The 18,764-nt window shown below is 38.6% G+C and overlaps 1 protein-coding gene across 3 annotated transcripts in view; it reads left to right on the top strand.

Moving 5' to 3' along the window:
* The window catches only part of PCDH18 (protocadherin 18), a 49,330-nt gene that overhangs the window by 16,862 nt on the left and 13,704 nt on the right, over nucleotides 1-18,764 (top strand). For all 3 annotated transcript variants that reach the window (XM_055796523.1, XM_055796525.1, XM_055796526.1), the window contains one exon: nucleotides 7,616-7,741. The gene's annotated coding sequence lies outside the window, so the exon portion shown is untranslated. The remainder of the gene's footprint in view (nucleotides 1-7,615; nucleotides 7,742-18,764) is intronic.

Here is an 18,764-nt window from a genome sequence, read left to right as displayed (position 1 = left end):
TTCTATATTATATCCTGATAAAAAAATCCCTAACATAATTTTTTCAAGGTTTTATTGTTGCCTTGTTCATTCTTTACATACCAATTGTCCAGGAAAAAAAAAAAAAAAAAAAAAGCTGACCAGCTGACTACACAAATGAAAATGGAAAAAACCAACCCCTATATAAAAGTATTGTTAAAGAAAATACACTGCATAAAAGAGAAGTTCCTCATAACTTCTCCCTTATGCCACTTGCCCCTTCTTCCTGTCTCCAGAATCATCCTTTAATCCTACTTTTACATTTTTGTGAAATAAAAGCCTCAAAAGTTGCTGTAATATGGGAAAGTGTCAGCTCTAATAACACATCTGCTTGGGATACAGTAGTCTTACTTTTTCTTCAGAGGAATATAATCTAGTCTTTTATTAATAATGCAAGTTATCTTCAGAAAGAGATGCTAAGGAGAACTGAACTTTCTTCTCTCTTTTGAATTCACTTTGTTAAAAAAGGTAAATTCCAGGATTATGCCTGTCATCCAAATAATCAAAAAGCTCACTTTGTCTACTTCACTAAAATATCATCTGCAGCTGGATTTGCCTCCCCTCGTCTTATATAAATTTTATGTTTCTTACTCATGCATTATTCCTGTGGCCTGGACTGATTAATTTGTAGGTTTTGCTGTAATACTAAGGTTTTCTTGCACCAATTCTTTAAGAATCTTAGGGTTTTCCACTTGCTCCTATTTGAGCACATACAGTTCTGGGTGTATCCTTTCTGGATACAGCCATTTCTATTTTCCAGCTCCTTATTTGCATTAGCCATCCTGACTTTGTCCTTACATTTAAAGAATTTGCCCCCATTCAGCAGTCCACTGGAAAGGATCGCGGTTCTGACTTTGTACCTCACAGTGTAGACCAATAACATCTGCTTTCTGTCCTCCACTCATCAAATTATACAAAAATTAATCTAATTCTGTTATAGTATGAAAACTTACCAAAAGCACGTGCACGATTTAGGGGTCTTAATTTGTACTCTCATAACTGATGAAGCTGTCAGGCTTAGAGTTTTTTAAAGGTATGAAGTGTTTAAAGATTTAGCTGGACTGGTATTTTAGTTGTGTCTAGGTTCCTAACTCATTGATTTCAGTGTACTTTCAAAGTTTCCTGCTGTGATCATTCAGATTATTGGACGTTTAAGCATCTTTCAAAAATCTTGCTTTTGAAAGCTGGCGTTTCAGAGTTTGCTAAGGGATTCCTGAAATTTCTACCAATTCTCCTTGGTTTAGTGAGAAATCACTGCACAGTAAAATTACTTCATTTCCCTATGCCAGGGAACCTAATTAATTCCCATTTCTTTTCAGAAACATTTTTAAAATAAATTGTTATTGATTCTATACTATCTATACTATTCTATAGTATCAGGTTTTACCTAAAAAAGTTTCTTTTTAAGTATGTCTTCCTGTGATCCATGCCTCTGTTCTGGATAATGAGTACAGTATTGGAAGATTTTTAAAAAATAAGCCTGTATACAGTTCATATCAAGGATATGCTGCCTGGCTGCATGTTATCAGGAAATCAGCCATCAAAGCAATAAATGATAGAAGGTATAGCACTGAAATTCTCAAAATAAAAAGAAGAAAATTTTACATTAAAATAAAGCTGCGACAAGGCCCATGAACCAGAGAAAGGAGTAAGTGCCACAGTTTTGTTCTCTGTTCCCTCTCAGAGAAGTTAATTGTTTTTCATCTTTGGCAGAAAAAGTACTACTGAACTCGGGGAATGAGCTTAGTGACAGCCAAATGAATATTATGTACTGATAAATCAATATGAAAATGAATTACAGAAGTTCTTCCACAAGTATAATGCATCTTCCCTCTAAAGTCGTCTTTGAGTTTAAGCACTGCTGTTTATTAGGTCTTTCACCTGAAGAGGGGAGAGTGGCCATGTTTTCCCTGCTTTGTTCTGTGATTCTTTTACCTACATATTGACTGATGTCTGCACAGCGCGGATTTATGCAGACACTGCTTTCCTGGTGTTGGGATGGAGAGAATAGATTAGAATGTAATGGGATTTTGAAATCTTTATGAGATGGGAACTGGATTTGGTTTGGGTTTCTTCACAAATTCCTATTGGTGAAAGTTTTTGAGAATTGTGATTTACTTTCATTTGGTAAGCAGGTGAAATTAAAAAAAACCACCTTCAAATATTGTGAGAAATGGGGCAGAACAGAAGGAGATTTACTCGATGACCTTGGTCTTCAGACAAATTTTCATTTAAAGTTTTGTTGAGAGAAACAGGTTCCAGTAAATGTCTTAATTTAGGTGAAACAGCATATTTTGCTAAAACTGTGATTAGTTGAAAACATCCTGGCCAGCTCTACCAGGAACACAGAAATTATACTACGTTGTTAGGCTTGTTTGCAGTCTGCTGACTTCAGTATGCTTTTATGTTGTCTAAGCATCTGCAGAAGAAGTGTGCTGCTGTTTCGAGCTCAGATCATCAGAAAAGCAAAGGAAGAAGCTGCAGCTTCTCATCAGGTCCTTTCTTTCCCTGTCCTGCCAGGTGGCTGGCTCTGTTCTGCTGCTTCCAGGGATTTTTCTCCCTCTTTCTTGTACTGCCAGCTGCTAGCTGATCCCCCTGCAGCATTTTTCCCAGCTTCTGATGCTGTCTGTTCACTGGTCTCAAATGTTGATCCTGGGACCCCATTCTGCTGGTCACCTGAAGCATCCAGACAGCTGCAATCCAGGCAGTGCTGCATGCTTCTCCAGCTCCACTCACCCCAGGGCTGTTTTCTTCCACGATGCACATTCTAGAGATGCCCAACGGCTCGGAGAACCCTTTCCTCTTTCCCATTCCTTCTCTTGTTTTGAGCTCAGTCACTGCTAATACCCAAGACTGCACCCACTGTTTCTTTCCAGCTGGCAAGGAATTTCTCCTTCTCTTCATCTGCTTGTATCCTGCTCCCAAAAGACACAACTGAGCTTAAAAGTGATAATTCAATCCACATGTCCAACAGAGGAAGGTAAACTAATAGCCAGAGTCTCTCAGTACATTTTTTGAAAATCACAGCACTTAGGGCTTTGAGTACCCTGAATATAGCCACAGTTTATCCCAGAAGCTTGCAGAAAACTGGTATTAGATGGTCCGGTGGGACCAAGGTATCATTTCTTCCCAAAGCTGCAGAAAAAAAGTATAGCATTTTCAACTGCGGTGCCTAATTTTGAACATTCAAAGCATTAAATATTTTGACAGCTGGAGGAGAAAACATGTCCTGGAAATGTCCAGGATTGTTATTCATAAAGTGATGCAATGAGTAGAAAATCTAGTTACTTTAATATATAAAAAAGAAAAACCTTGCATTTGCTGACAGAATCTAAATAACATCTTCGCTTGGAAAGGAAAAAGGGCAAGGGAAAGAAATCCTTTCTAGATGTTATTATGTAATGACAAATGCTCTGATAGCCTCTCTCTTGGACTGATCTGAATAACACTCGAGTCATACAAGATTCCCCCTGACTTTAAGGGTCTTTGGATGAGGCTCTTAACCATATATAGAAAAGATAGCTTGACATTTGCATGCAATAAATTACCCGCTCTTGACTTTACGCTGTTGCAATCTGAACCAACTTCCTTTACACACAAAGTGCTTGCACTGGCTGCTGGCACAAAGAGGTTGGTCTGTATAAGGTCCTGCTTCCTCCTCCCCATTCCAACACAAAAGGCAAATGAACAGGAGCGCAGGCCAGTTTTTATCTAGGAATTATTGTGAGAAACAAGAGTTATGCATTTGAGATACCTAGAAATAAATTTACTACAGCCAGCGGTCTAAGTAGAGTAAGTATAACACAGCCTCACAAGAGAGAGGTTGTTTAAACTTTGAGTGTCTGATGCTATGCCTTTGACTTACTTAACTGTGCTGCTTTGCTGAGTGGAAAATCTAGTTACTTGAATGTATAAAGAAAATGAAGACTTATATTTCATGACAGAATCTAAATAACATCTTATCTGTCCAAGTGAAAATCATGTCCATTACACTAGAATGGTTATGTACATCATCCTTCTAGTTTACATTGTTAGAGTGCTTTTACATCAAAGATGTCATTTTATCTTCCATCAGACATCCAGGGGTTTCTCGTGCAGCCTCTCTCTCCTGCTCTGCCCCCACTGCTCATTGTTTTACTACCAGGTACTATGAAATTGTAGTATATAGCAGTATATCTTCCCAGCTGTTTTTCACAGGTTAGAGTAAAATATATTTATAACATGAGTAAATTCTTCATTTTATAACATATGACAGGCATTTCTTTATTCAGAGAACTGTCTGAACTTAGAGCAGCAAGTGTATTATTAGAAGTAAGATTTCACCATAAAAGCTTTAAATGGCGTCTTAAAGCTTTTTTAAATAGTGTGTTGTCTGTGGGGCTGTAAATCACTAGCCTGTTAGAGGTCAAAAGATTATACTTTAGAGAAATGTTTCATTCTTTATGAGGGAAACTGGTAAACCAAAGTTACCTAAATAAGCTGTCTGCCCTGAGACTTAGTCATGTGGCAAAACATATCCTTGCTGTCAAATGCAGAGATGCTAATATGAAGACCATATCTATTGTCTTCATGCGGTGCTCATGGATAGCAGCATTTTGTTTATTGTGACAAAGTGAGGCTGGTAGATCACACATATGCTCCTAACTCCTTATCCAAAAAGATCAGGAATTGACAGCAGACTACCTACTGTGGTGAGGTACATGTAAGAAGAAAGCACTTCTAAGAGTCAATAAACACCCACTCTACTCATTCAGAATTTCCTTGGTTTACATGTTTGACCTTGGAGTAAGTACAGCATTCCAATAATGTGACTTGAGTAGTATTATCTTTCTGTTTCTTATATGCATTATCCATCATTAGTTCCTCATAACGTAGGTTTATAGTAAAATTACCGGTGTACTTGCAGAAAAATGTGTATGAATGCATCTGTTTCAAAGAACTTGGTTGTGAAATAGCATTGCCAAGTGTAACGTGCGTAAGGTTATCAGTATGCTTCTATGTTAACCTCTAACAAAATCGTCATAAATTAACTTCCAGCATGGCAGCTTGGATCCTTGACTATCCAACGGCTTTGCCAGCCAGCAACACTTTAATTAGGATTTGAGAGTATGGAAACATAAGTGGCTGCAATTTGTAATGGAGAATTCCAGATGCTTTAAAAATGTCCTTTAAAAGCCCAGAACTGGGATGAATGTAAATGCCTGACTCTGGTGAGCATGTGGGCACATGAGTAGAAGGGACCCTTTCCTAGGCAAAACACGTGGGCATTAATTTATATTTTTAGTCTTTTTTCATACACTGTCGGCTTAATGCTGAAGGAAAGTTTTCATTATCTGAGTTGATAGCTAACAGTCAAAGTTGTTCTCTTGTCTCTGTATCTTTCGGTGACTGGGAAACTGATTTATAACAATACATGGATGCACTGAATTAGAAAAGACAGTTTTAGAGCAGTGACATGTTTCTTTTCCTACAGCGCACAGTCCACTGAGATGCGTCAAACAGGCTGTAGGAGAGCTGCATGCACTTGGAAGGGTTGTCCTGCCCACTCTTTTTTTCTTCCTTCCCTTTTCCACGTGTTCTTTTGCCTCCTCTGACTGCAGCCAGAGAACCGCTCTGCCAGCCAGAGGGCGAAGGGGAAGGGGTGAAGGGCTTACTCCGCGGTCAAAAAGGGCGCAGCAGCTGGTGAGCTGAAACCACAGAATGATGGTCAGGGCTGGCGGGCACCTCTGGAGATCATCTAGTCCATCCCCCTGCTAAAGAAGGGTCACCTAGTGCAGGTTGCACAGAACTATGTTGAGGTGGGTTTTGAATGTCTTCAGAGAAATCCCAGCTCCTGAATCGAACTGAACCGATCAGCTCAGTGGCACAAACAGCTTTCGCTACTCTGCAGCTTGGCAGTTCAAGATCTTACCCAAATTTTACCCTAAAGCAACTACAACAGCCTGTAAAGGCTTTGAACTTGTACCCAGGCTTGCTTTTACTTCTGAGATTTCCAGGAAAGATTGGGTGATTTCTCAGGGATACTTAAGTGTCCTAAACTGTTCTTTATAAACCTAATGCCAGTTTTCCAGGCTGAGACCAGGTCATTTGCAAACTAGACTTTATATGCCATTTAATTATTGTATTTAATGACATTTCGGAGATGCTCTTTAATTGCACTAAGCTGTGTATGCCCTTTGAGCTGCAAATCTAGGATAATGTTCCTTTCCTACCAGGTTGTACCTACATGGAATAAGCACATCCTCTGTGGCTTTGGATACTAGACACATTCCTACCACTGAAACGTTTTTCCCAGCTCTTCCACTGTGCCCAGTATGCAAAAGGAAATTTCTTTCATACTTCTGTAAACTTTCAAATCCAATGAGCGATGTATACCTTTCTAGCTCAAATTTCTTTTATTTTTGCAAAACAGAGAAGAAATAACAAAGAAAAAATTCCTGTAAGATATCACGATATTCACAAGGTGAATCCAAACTGAATATAAAATGGCTGCTCCCTCTGGAAGGCCCTTATGGAGTACAGCTCAGTGTGCAAAAAGCACATTTGTGATGGTATACGTACATATATATGCACCATATGCCACATGCAGAAGTTTCTGACATAGACAAAATTGTTACGTTCAGGATAGATTTTGTCACAAATGTTCACCTGACTGGATGCATGAACTGAGCCTCTCCCCGAACAAATACAGGCACAGTGATGTCTAAGGAAATAGCCCTTGGCTCAGATCTGCCGTGGAGGCTCCACACTTTCATAGCTGTTTGGGAACTGTATGCTGTTGCTGGGGGCTGCTAAAAGAAAGTAAGATTCCTGAGCAAAATTTGGGCATAAATATTTGAAAAGAAAGATGGCAGCTTCTTCTGTTTGCTGATGACAAAATCGGAGTCCCTTTAGAAAAGAATGAAAAATTGCTTACAAGGCAAATATAATGTCATTGACTTCATTATAATTTACAAACCTTACCTTTTTAAAAATTAATTTAAATATAGCGCTGATTGTATATGTGCATGTATGCGTATACACATATTCATATATACATAACTACAAAAAGGGTAATCATAATGGGTTACCTTTCTGTTAGCAAACTTGCAAAATTGCAGAAAAAAAAAATAAGTGTGGGTTAGGTGAGGAAGAATATGCAGTATTCAGAAATAACGTTTATGTTCAGCCAAACAACTGTCTCGGGAGCTTTCATGAGTAAAATTGAAATTGTCAGGACACTCAATATAATGAATACAACTGAAATAATAATAACAACAACAATAATAATGATAACAATAATAATAACAGTAACAATGATAATGATAATAATTTTTATTATTACTGAGATTTGTTTTTATTTTCCCCAGTAATGAAAATAAATCACCATGAAATTTCACTGAGTTTCACTGAGAAGCTATTTCTAACATAACACAAAGAGTTAAGATCATTCTCAATGATTTACTGGAGAGGCTCCAACTTAATGTAACAACTTCAAACGCAATCAATTCCAGCAATGCATTTCAAGTCCTACTTTTTGTTCATATCTATTATATTTTTTTTGTTTTCTCATAAAAATCTCTCCTTTTTTTTTTTCTTTTTTTTTTTTCTTCCCTAGGAAGTAAAATAAAGGTTGTCAAATCCAGAAGAAGTTCTCCACTCGCTGTGTGTTTTTCTCTGAGGAAATGACTGCTTTTTAATCTGCCATTCATCTCATCCACATAGGAACACAGTGGATTTTCAGGTCAGATACCTCTCTTACAAATCAATAAGGTGTCGTTGAAAAGTTGAGTTTGAAAAGTATAGTAAAAATATATGTATGTGACTTCGGTGTAAATGAGGTACTTACATGGGTACAATATTGAGAGACATTTGAATCCCTCTTTGCCACCAGAACCCAAGTGGGTTCTTGGCTGGGCTGCACAAGTGATGGAAATGAAGTCTTACTGAATTCACATTTTTGTCAAGGAGATGTGCAGGGTGTTTTTCTTTCAAGCAACTTATTCCTTGAGGTTAAATACATCCATGTACATAGAGAAATTGGGTCATACTCTGTTAGGTTTTTACAAAAATATAACTAGCAAAATCTGTACTTTCTAAAAGGCTATAGAAGTGCCACTGCAAGGCTGTGAGTACCTGGGCAGCATGAACAAGATTCAGCTGTGTTGTGGGAGTTAGTTTTGAATTATGACAATGAAAATGTTTTTTTTGGAATTGATCTAGAGTATAAATAATTGATTTTTCAAAAGTAAAGCTTTTATAAATGAAAGAAAAAAATCTCGTTTTAATTTTAAAAGGGATCAATTATTACAATTGAGCTACAAAGACTGAGCTAGTATTTAAGTAATGGGACTTTTCACAAGCAGATCACTCCAAAGACAAACATCAGGCTGGCCAAGAAGGCATTGGGCGCTTTGGGGATTTTTTTCCCTATGCAATATAAGCTTTATAAAACTACTGTCTATTGCCAACTTTAACCATTATGTGGACTAAAGAGATGGGAACTGGCTGTTGCTGCAGAAGCATTAAATGTCCTTCATTTCTCCTGGTCATTTGTACTGGTTTTGCTGCAGCCAGCTTGTGAGGCATTTTGGCATTAAGGCTATTTCTACACTGTGGCATTTGTTTCCATTTGGATCTAAACTTGCTCCAATTAAGGCTTGTTCCCTTGTTTTCTGCCACTCGTAAATGCAGTAATTCAAGAGTAGTTTAATGATATATGTGTATTTAAAAAACGCTAGCTACCAAGTCTGGTTATTTTATTTTTTTTTATGCCAATGTGTTATTCTGACAACATTTTCTGACAAAACCTAAACTCCATACTAAAGTATTTAAGCAGCTGTATTCCTATAAATACCTTAACTTCATGACTTTACTCATGCTTCCTGAGTTGAGGACCTGAAATGTCTCCCACTTGAAAGAGAAATTTTATTTGTATGCATATAATATACATATGTATACATATATGCACATATACCTATGGACATGTTTCGCTGCGCAAAGGAAAGATGAACCTTGATATATTCTACAAATATTTCTTATTTCATGGGCAGATCCCTGTACAAGAAATATGACGTGATTCGTGCGCTCGAACAGATTTCACCTTCAAGTAGTGTGGAATCTTTAATCTTTTTAAGAAGGATTTCATACTGCTAACAAAATGCTTTTCGACTGGGTAAACTCAGTTGCAAACTTTCCTTTCCTTTCCTTGCAATACTAATTGACAAAACAGCTTTCAAACAAATTATTTTCTTGACTTGTGGGCTCTTCCCAAATGTCTCACTGCTCAAACCTTGCTCTTTCCTTCTTCAGACTCCGGTAACTTGTATGGGAGTTAATGAGCCCCACGTGTCCTGGCTCCCAGCATATGGTCCTCTGCATCAGCAGAACCACCCTGCTCCTCTTTGCAGGGTCATGAAAAATGACATCCTTTCTCAGTACCTTTGTCAACTCCCTTTTTTTTTTTTTTTTTTTTTTTTCTTTTTGTGTGTGTGTGGTTGTTTTTTGGTTTTGTTTATACTCTGAGGACTATATTTGCCTGTCAACTGGCCCTGAAAAAGGTACACTGAGTTCAGAACACAGCAAATTCCCTGTGTTGCTATAAAGACAGTAGGCAAAGCAGCGCTGCAGCACTCCATTCTAATCACTTCCTATGAAATATGATACCAAGATCAAGGGTTTAGACTCGATAAAGCCCTCTGCAGAAATCACCCATTTTACCAAAGGATCTGCACCCCTTTCTGCTACCAAACTACAAGGGAGAAAGTCCCAAGTGTGGCACCCACTTTGAATGGAAGTGGTTCTGTGGAACAGTCAAGAATCTATTTAATTTTAGAAACGTGTATGCATAAAAAACCCTCTTTTTAAGCTATCTCAGAAAACAAATCACAATGAGCAGTAGAGAAGCAGCAAAAGGAACTCATCTGATAAAGCAAAAAATAGAGTAAGGCATCTGATCAAATCCAGTGGTAATCACAGGGGGAAAAAAAACAACTCAGGTCTTGAGAACAAGACTGATATATAGAAAACAACTCAGGTCTTGAGAACAAGACTGATATATAGATTTTTCATATGGATTTTCCATTTCAAGGTAGATGTCCATATCTAGCTATGTAGGCATTCTCTGTTACTGTCATAGTAATTGCTCGCAGCATTTCTGTGCCATAACGACCCTATAAGCCACGAAACAGGCTATGATTCACTGAAGTAATTTAGCAGAAGAGATTGGCTAAGGGAATGGTCAGTGGCTTTAATTAGTAATTTTTTGTACTCAAATGGATATTGGAAAATTCATGCTGGATGGAAAGAAAAGTCTAATTAATTGGGAAAGAAGTATTCCTTCTTGGGGACTCTTTAACCAGCACAAACCATAAGCCAAACGAATGAATGTAATCCTCTTTCTGTCTCAGTTTGATTAGTTACAGAAACAGATATCTTAAGGGTCATTTTCTTTGACTGTTAGATGATAACTGAGTGTATCAGACACTTCAGTATTAATTTCATAGAGCAGAAAGAACTGCTGAAAGAACTGACTCAACCATCATTTTTGAGAGCTCTCTCAGATCACACCGGTTGCAAAATATGTGCAGTGTACTTGCCTCACGTAGCATACAGCATTCAAAAGCCAGGCCCCATCAAGGAAAACACTTAGGACTGGGGATAACTTTAAGGCTGCCTGTTTGAAGGCTTGGATTTGTTTGTCAGTCCTGTACCACTGTAGTAAGTGGTAGAAATACTGTGAGAGCAATTTTGCATAACAACACAGAGTCAGTCTTAGAAATGGTATATGCCATGTAGTAAGGTAGACATACCAAGTGGGAGCCTGAGAACTGAAAACTACTATAAACTAGTATTTTTTTTTCAGTTTTCAACAAAAAGGAACCTATTAGGAGAATTTTTGTTAGGAAGGATAGGACAAAGATAACTTAATAGCACTTGTCTGTTAGCAAAGTCAGGCTGACTAAATAGGATTCATATGCAAATTTATATAGGTTTTTAGTTCAAGACCGAATTTTATTTTATTATATTTTTTTGCTCTTGGGTTAGTTAGATTCTTACTTTAAATATGCAGTGCATGCATTTGATTTAAAATACACCAGGCTTTCATGGTTTTACAATGTTAGGAAGAAAGCATATATAATAAAAACCATAAATGATAAAATTATTGTATTTTGCAAATAGATTTTACAGTATGTTGGTTGCCCTACAAAATACTAATGATGAGATGTCAGTGAAGTGCTCTCTTTCCACCTCTTCTCTCTCTCTCTATTTGTCTATACATACAATGACAAACTTAGTAATCTCCGTGGTGCTCAGCTCCATGAAACTCATTTCATAATTCTTCCATTGTGAAAGATCTATTAAAAAGTAAAGGTAACCATTCCTGTGTTGTGATTTTGGAACACCATAAATTAAACCTAGTCACAGCGATCAGGGCTAGTCCTTTTCAAAGGGAAGTAACTCTCAAGTGTCCTCGTTCCATAAACGTGTGAACCATAAGACCATGGCTATACCTCAGTTGAGAACAGAGGTCAGTCATTTTGGTCTCATTTCCGCACGGGTGGGGCTGATACAGGTTTGGGGTTTTTTTTCCTTTTTTATTTCTGTACAAAGGCATACTCTTTCAGGTGGGTTATTGCTGTTACAGTGCAAACACCTCTTTTGTGTTTCAAGGAAATAAATTAATTTATAAAAACCGGAGGTCCCTTCAGTTACACTCGCTTATGGCAAATGAGATGTGAATGTGGCCCACATCAGGAGTCATATAGTCAAAGACAGTTATCTCCTTTTAATCATCTCCTCCTTTTAATCAGTTAATTCAATTAATGTTGAAAGCAGGGACCTGTGGTGCCCAGGCACTCCCTGGTGACAGCAGAATTTGGCTCAGTAGTAGATATTTTGGGAGGCGGGCTTTACAGAGGCATTCAAGTTGGTTAATATATAGAGTCCAGGTAAACCAAAACAACAGTGCTTCCTTCTGCAGCCTCCAGGGTTTCATCTCATTCCAGTTAACTGAAGGGTAGGAAAGAGATGGCCCTCTGCATGTGCCAAGGCCAGAGAGAGTCTGCTGAGCTCCCTTCATGGCACAAGCAAATCAAACCACCGAGAGCCAGCAGACACTAATGAACGGAAATGAAGTTTGAGGAGTAGTTACGAGAATAATGTCTGCTTGAAGTACTAGTTATGGGTCATAACCGTGTTGAATTACTAACGGATCGAATGCTTTTCGTGGTTGAATGCTATTTGACCTAGGTGGGTAACAGAAAGAGAATATGAACGGAACTTAGTTAAGAAAATATATAAACTATAACTTCCAAAACTAAACTCTTAAAATATTATTGGCTGCGGATGTGAGACAGCCATATGATCTAGGAGTTTCCTTTAAACTTGATCTGATTTCAGTGATACGCACTTTGGCTGAAATTAAACCATTAACTCATCTGTGCACTTAGGTATCCGAGTCAACAGACTTCATCCTTCTTATGCTCAGATCAGCAGAAACATTGGAGGTTATCTTCATTAGCTGTAAACAAAAGCTGCTGTTAAAGTCAGCTTAGGAAAAGGTTCTTTGGAATCCCTTAGTGAGCTGATGTGATTCCTAATGAAAATAGTGATTTAAGAAAAAGGTTTCCACAGTTGAAGAAGAAAGCACCCTGGTTTAGTTTCAAACCACAGCAGACCTGGGGAAATGCATGCAGTTCACTTTCATATACATGTGACAGGTTGCATATTGCTTAACTGGTTTAAAACCCGTGCAGGTGTTTTGTCTAAGTGATCATAAAACAAAGCTAACAACAAAAACCATCGAACTTGTCAAAACACTGAGGTTTTCTTAGTATGTGCTTTGTAGTTTTATCACTTGGTTTTATAGCTTTTAGAATTCAAGTGGCAAATTGTGGCGGATTTTTATTGTTAGCTATTGAACCATTTCTTTACCCAGGTACTAATAATAAAAAATAAAAAAAAAAGAAAAAAAAGAAAAAAGATTTCAACTATGTTATAGGTGCTATATAAAGAAATCAGTGTTTAAACAAAACAGGATGTCTAGGAGAACAAATGATACTAAACACTGTCATGGAGCTTAGCTTGTGTAACACTTCATCCCACTCACAATATACCAAATCCACTTAGACTCTGCCACTTATTTTTATCAAATTTTCCTTTTATCTGTATATTGAACTTCTTTAATGGAAATTATCCATATGCCATACTGTGTGTGCATGATTTATTCTGCATTTGCTTAATAGCTTCATTTTGTGATAGAAGTCTGTGGAAGGACAAAACAAAAGACCAATACCTTAATAGCACTGATGCCCTGAGAAAAGGCACCCATGAACAATTATACATACTTGAAAACTGCAAAAGCAGCTTATCGAGATTCATGACAAAGTTCTTTTACTGAACTTGTTTCTTTAAAAATGCAACATATGCATAAATATATATATGTGTGTGTGTATAGGTATAACCCCTAGAAGTTATTTAAATGAAAAATCAACACAGCTGTATTAGAAAGTAAGTGTGTCAATTTATGCTTTTAAATTCCAGTCACTGTAGTGTTACTATTTACTGAATTTATGAAAAAGAAATGCCAGCTGCCTCATTACAGCATGCTGAAGTGTTCCAGGATCTGACGTAGATATTTTGGACCACAGAATTAGGGAAGAAATGTGGGTGTACCCCTATTTATGTAGCCTGGTGAGAGAACGCATTCCAGGAAGTTAAGGTTATTTTGGAATAGTCCTGCATATTTATTTTACTTGATGTTTGATTGAAACAAAAATCTTTCTAAGGGATGAAAACTTTATTCAAATGGCTCCAGAAAAACACAGCATGTTTTTTTGCTGTATTTTCTATACACTTTATATCTTTTTGCTGGCCTTAAAAATGTTGAATTTTATAGTATGAAAGCAACAGAAGTCTTTTCATTTGAACTAATGGGTTTCTAATGAATTTTATGAATGCTGATATGTCCACAATGCATTTCATACAGTTAAGACATAATGCACTGCTTCTAAAATGGGTCTGCGTAAATTAACTTTGAAGGGTGTCTGTGCTAGTCTTTCACCCATTAATTGCATGATGTGAACACCCCCCTCCAGCAACTGATTTAAGAGCTCACCCCGGCTGATTCTGGCTGGTGGAAATTTGCCAAAATGATTACATCAACTTCCAACAAACCACATGTGCATGACAACAGTCAGCAAACAATTACTTAAAACCCTATAATATAATTTGTAATTTGACATAATAGACTCTTCTTTCAGGGTTCACATTTCCATGACAAAGCCAGGGGAATTGGGGCAGTTCTGCAAACAGGCGTGGGCTCTGGACCATCACTGCCGGAGACCCTTGTCCCTCCTCAGTGCTCCAGGCTTGCAGGACTGCCGTGCTGCCTGGAACCTGGGATTAAAACCGTAGCAGTCACCCTTGGGGGAAGCTCACTGAAACGCCACCATTTTCTTCTTTTTAGCCCTGAGCAATGACGATGCCCAGCTTACATTTTGTCTAACAAGACAGCGAGGGGGTTGAGGAAAATAAACCTACAGTAATGATTTATGGAAACAATAACACTTCCTTGAGTTTTAAAAACATCTGAAAGCAAATGTCATGCCCCTGCCTCCTCCCCAGCTCTATGTGATATTTTCCATCCTCCTGCGTTACAAAGACCTAGCAAAGGCTGAGTCTCAGCAAAGGCATGTTGTGGTAAATATATTTCTGCTTTAACATTTTCAAGAAAGTCACAAATTGCTATCTATGCAACATTTGAAAACTGCAAGATTATCACAGATTTGGGCCTTGAAGTCCTTCTGTTTTCTTTGTTCAAAGACAGAGATCCTTGACGTATGTTCAGGAGATAGATCAGTTTACATTCTCTCCCCCTTTCTCCTTTCCCTCCTCTCTGCTTTTAGCCAAGTGATTTATTTGGAAAATGTGCGACTTCTCTAATCTTCCATTTATGGGCTAAGGGTTCTTTGTAGCAATAAAAGGACGTAAGGCCAGCAAGGAGGAATTATGCAGCATCTATTGTAAGGAAATGTAAAATAATTGCAGTTTTATGTGGGGCGAGGACACTTAGAGGAATGTGAAGTCTTTATCTACAGATATGTGTCAGCATTCGGTTTAGGCTGTGGCTGCCAGAGGAAGATGTCAATGAACTACTTTCTGTGATACTATAAGGACCAAAAATCTCACTTTTCAGTCTGGTTCCCAAATTAATTCCAAGGTGGAAAATTGACTTTTTCCGTACATAATGAAAAAAAAAAACCAAACGGGAAAAAAAAAAAAAAAAAGAAAGTGTGTTAGAACATTGCAAGTGGTTGAGGGTGTGGAAGGACAATAGTAATGCTGTTTAATATCTCCTGAATCAGCAGAAAAAGGTTATAAGCCACTTGCAGGCAGCATACGCTAGCCTAAAAGCATGGAATGTGGTTTTCCAGGAATAAAGCGACTTAGAGAGGAAGAGAGCCATAGCTGTGAATGCTGAAAGTTTATCAGTGCTGCTGTATACAAGGCGGTTGATTTTAGGTTGTTAGTAGCTATTATGTCAATTTGTTCTTCCTTCCTCAAGTGTTTCTCTGTGTGATCTGTTTTCACATGCCCTTGGCCCGGACTCGGAGGCAGAAGAACCTGTAGGTTCAGATGAATGGTAATGAGCATTGTCAGAGAGGCAAGAAAATTGAGTCCCCTCTCTAGCTGCCGGGCAGAGAGCTGCAGGAGCTAATTGTGTCAATGATAATGAGATTGAGCAGGCAGCAGATGCTCACGTGCCTTTACAATCCAAATCCCACCAACAAATTCCTCCCACAGAAACTTTGAGGGACGTCTTGGCACCCTGGAGATGGTGATAGACCCGGTCTCAGCCACATGCCACCTGCTAGAGCCATTGTTTAAAAAAGAAGGAGGAAAAAAAAGCCTATTATGATAACAAAGTTGTTTGCTGTCTCTTGCAATGACTTTATGGCACCGGTTTTACCATACTGCAGCTATTGAAAAAAAAGAGAGGAACATCTGATTCTTTAAAGAGAAACATTTGTATTGAGCACTGTTAACAACTTACTTGGGAAGCCGGATGTTCAGTGTATGTTACATATTCTGCTGATAAACCATGCCTGCCTTTTTCCCATTACAGCTCCCACTGTGCCTGCTTCCTACAGCAGGTTTACATTTCCACATGTTTTCCCATGACATTGAAGCAGAGAGTATTTTTTTTCTCTTCTTTTCCCAGAAAAATCAAGAATAAAAAAATGCAGATACCCATGTGGAGTGCTGCATAAATATTTACTGTAAAATAAAATAAACAACATATTTGGTCCTTATTCACAAAGCAGGCTGCATGGTGAATTGTGCCTGAGGTTTTGAAGATAGGAAGGCCATAAAGGAGACAGAAGACTGTCCCTTAATGACAGTCCTTTGTAACACAGGCTTGCCAAATGCTGCAGCAGGGAGAGATTCAGATCCTTCCAGGAAGCATTTGCCCAAGAGCGTCTATTTCTAGAGAAATCTGACCAAGTGTCCTTTCTTGCCACAAGACTTTGTGTCCAGCTTTGCACTCCTGCAAGGTTCCCACTCTTCAAGACAATTTAAACTGACCCGGAAGCTGTTCAAAATCCTTCAGTGGATTGGGTTGGTTCCCATCGACCCCAGGGTCAGAAGAAGACAAAAGGGTCTTAAAAACTCTGGAGTTGCCTCTGGGCCCGCTGTGGCTGCACGCAGCCAAGCCCTGGCTCTGCTGGAGACGATGGACCCTTTCCCATCACGAGTGTCCGGCATCCTTATAGCATGCTGGTCGCAAGCAGCTGCTGGCAGTAGGTACACATGAGTGGATCTGCATCGTTTGGCTTAGGCTGTCAGTGGAAGATTGAACACATGCTTTGTCTGGCCTGAAGACACTTGAAACAGCAATTATGCTCCTTTTTTTAAACTCCCAGGGGCAACGGAGAAAGTTACAGTTCCATGAAAAGCTTAGGCCGACTGGTAATTTGACAAAGTATGTATTGCAGCCCTGACTAAATTCACATCTACACCAAACTTCAAACCCTTCCTTTACAGAAACCCCACTCCTTTTGAAGGAAAGAAGTGTCACAAATGCAGCTGCTCCTTCTGCTCTGTATAAAGTAAGAGAGGCCTTGAAAACATCATCACACGCTAGTTAGTGTGTTGCAGGGTACAAGAGCAAGACGTTTGTCAAAGCAGAATAGCACTGCTGTAAGGCACAGAAAGCCTTTCACATTTATTCATGTAAAGTATTTCAAATTCCAGTGTGTGCAGTATATTAATTTCTTAACATCTGGAGTAGAACCAGATGTGGGAAATCCAATGCAAGTACACCACCATGTAAGGCTGAAAACCAGTAAGCAGACCTCAGGCAAAGAGCACAGATGTTGCTAGCGCTCGAGTCTAAGTTTTTCCCCTATGGGGAAAAAGAGGTCTGGGGTCTCTGCACTGGCCACCAGTCCAGCCCCACGGTGGCTGCATTGTTAGGGGATAGGAGGTAACAGAGCATCTTTGTTCCTCAAGTTCCACTTTGCATGAACCGAAGGTTATAGCTACTGTACTCTGAAGCATCTGGCTCTCCTTGTTACTTGTGGTGACAGAGATGGACAGAAGGAAAAAAATGATGCACGAGGAAATGGGCAGTAGTATCTGTCATACACAACGGGACCTACAGCTGGGTTTCGGTGGCTGTGTGAGAAAGTGGAACAGGGCCACACAGTGTCACCCGTGTCAGCTTAGGTGTGGTGGGAAAGGTGTACCATGGTTCTGACAGGCGCCTTTTATCCCAAGCATGTGTAATATACACAGCCTCATTTTGCTGCAGTACATACATTATTCTTAAAGGCAATTTGGGGTAAACAGCTATCAAATAGAGATATTCTACTTCATGCTTTACAAGGAAATAACTACACGAAGTGATAAATTAATTAGAGTGATCAAACAATGGAATTTCCATTATATCTAGTACTGTATTAACTAATCCTCAAAATAATTCAGAAGCATCCAGTGTTACATTACAGGCATTTATTTTTAATAGAAATTTAGTAAACCGTAAGTCTCAGGCATGTGTATTTGGTAAAACTTTGAGAGATAAATGTTTTATTGGCTCAGAAAGAGACTGAATATCTAGGTACAGTACTTACCATGCATGGAACATATACGGGTTTAACTGGCTATTTATATACACAATGCTGCATTGCAAAACTGCCATGGAAATTTACTCATGTAGAAGAAAATCTGATCCCCTGCCCTTTGCCACGATGATTGATGATAATGTAAAATCTGATTTTGAACTCACTTATCAAAAAAAAATTTCTCACCCATCAGCAACTGTAGAGAATTTTGTGACTTGATGTATTTTAATGAATGATCAGATTATTATTTTTTTTTAATCAAGTTGGAAAAGTGAAAATATCAGAGCTCTGAACTAAATTCCTCTGTTTATTTCTGGGTCTGGGTAGGAACAAGCCTTTGCTTCAGGGCTTCAACTGGCCATTTGTTGGGGCAGAAAGATACTTTTTCCTGATCCAGCTATTACCTTTACCGAGTGTTTCCTGGGTGTCTCCGAGGTGTCCTTTGAGACTGCTCGTGCCGGACACTGCACGTGCACAGAAGGGGCAGTGCTCTGACTGGGAATAGACCTTGGTAGGCAGGGTATCTTCAGCAGGATTCCTTTAAGGTACAGGTGTATGTGTATGTAGTATGTATATATAAGGCATGGATTTTGTGGAGGTCAGGATTGATAGTATCATGTAGATTTTTTTTTTTTCTTT

Source organism: Falco peregrinus, chromosome 2 (assembly GCF_023634155.1).
Source record: "Falco peregrinus isolate bFalPer1 chromosome 2, bFalPer1.pri, whole genome shotgun sequence".
Classification (NCBI taxonomy): domain Eukaryota; kingdom Metazoa; phylum Chordata; class Aves; order Falconiformes; family Falconidae; genus Falco; species Falco peregrinus.
This window is presented reverse-complemented; position numbering and strand designations above follow the sequence as displayed.